We start from the raw sequence: 1,191 nt of genomic DNA on the forward strand, positions 1-1,191 counted from the left end.
ATTCTTCCCATCCATGAAGTGGGCTCTTATGAAATCTAACCAAATTGAACTTTGACCCTAAATATGGCCCACAAGTGCCTTGAAGCCTAAGGGCTTAAGCTACAACAAAAATGGGGGTTAAAACATGCTAAAACTGGGGCTACCTAGCAGAACCTATTGAACCGGTTCCCAACTGGTCCAACTGATAGAGAAAAATTCTGAAACTTTACCAACAGATTCCTCGGAGAATAAGGAATCCAATAAAAAAAGATGGCACTCAATTCTGAGCCTGGATGACGGAGAACTGCCGAAACAATGCAATGTGTTTATAAAAGGGGGCTGCCTAGCAGAACTTGCTGAACCAGTTCCCAACTAGTTCAACCGATTGAGAAAAATTTTGAAACTTTACCACCAGATTCCTCAAAGAATAAGGAATCCAACAAAAAAAATGGTACTCAATTTCGAGCCCAGATGAGGGAGAACCAGCCAAAACAATGCAACATGTTCCTTGTAGAAGGCCAAACCCGAGCCACCCAACCTTATTAAAACTAAGGCCATGGAGCTCATTAATCAACCAACAATGCAGCCCCCCTGAACTCAAGAAGCCCGGATGGAAATTCAGCCACACATACATCCACATGCGGCCACCTAAATCCCCTAAAACCAAACTGAAATTTCATTCACTTGAAGCCTCTTACCTATAACTACTTAAATCCTATGGAACAAACTGAAATTTCAACCTCCTATAGCCTATGAATCTAGCTGAAATTCAGCCACCTAAAGCCCCCTTAATGCAGCTACTAGAATCACCAAGAAGCAAACCAAAATTTCAGCCACATGGAACCTCTACATGTAGCCACAAGACCTGGGGTTTAAGTCCAGATTATTGATGGGTAGCCCCAAATTAAAAAAATAGAGAAGGTCATGGAGACCCTTTCTCAATACCAAGTAAGGGAGGTTTCAAGAAAAACCAAGTGGCAGAAACGCCTATACCAACATAGCCACCGGAATCTAGCATCTAAGAAGTTCCTTAATCCAAAGCTACAAGGCGATAAGAATCCTTTTCTTAACAATCAGGAGGTCACAATGACCTTCAACCAAAACCAAAACTAATGAAGGACACATCAAAAGTAGATCACTCCCCCCCCCCCCCCCCCCCCCCAATTCCTAATTAGAACCAACCCAAAATGAGACATCTACAACAAACATAAA

This window comes from Vitis riparia, unplaced genomic scaffold (genome assembly GCF_004353265.1).
Source record: "Vitis riparia cultivar Riparia Gloire de Montpellier isolate 1030 unplaced genomic scaffold, EGFV_Vit.rip_1.0 scaffold472_pilon_pilon, whole genome shotgun sequence".
Classification (NCBI taxonomy): domain Eukaryota; kingdom Viridiplantae; phylum Streptophyta; class Magnoliopsida; order Vitales; family Vitaceae; genus Vitis; species Vitis riparia.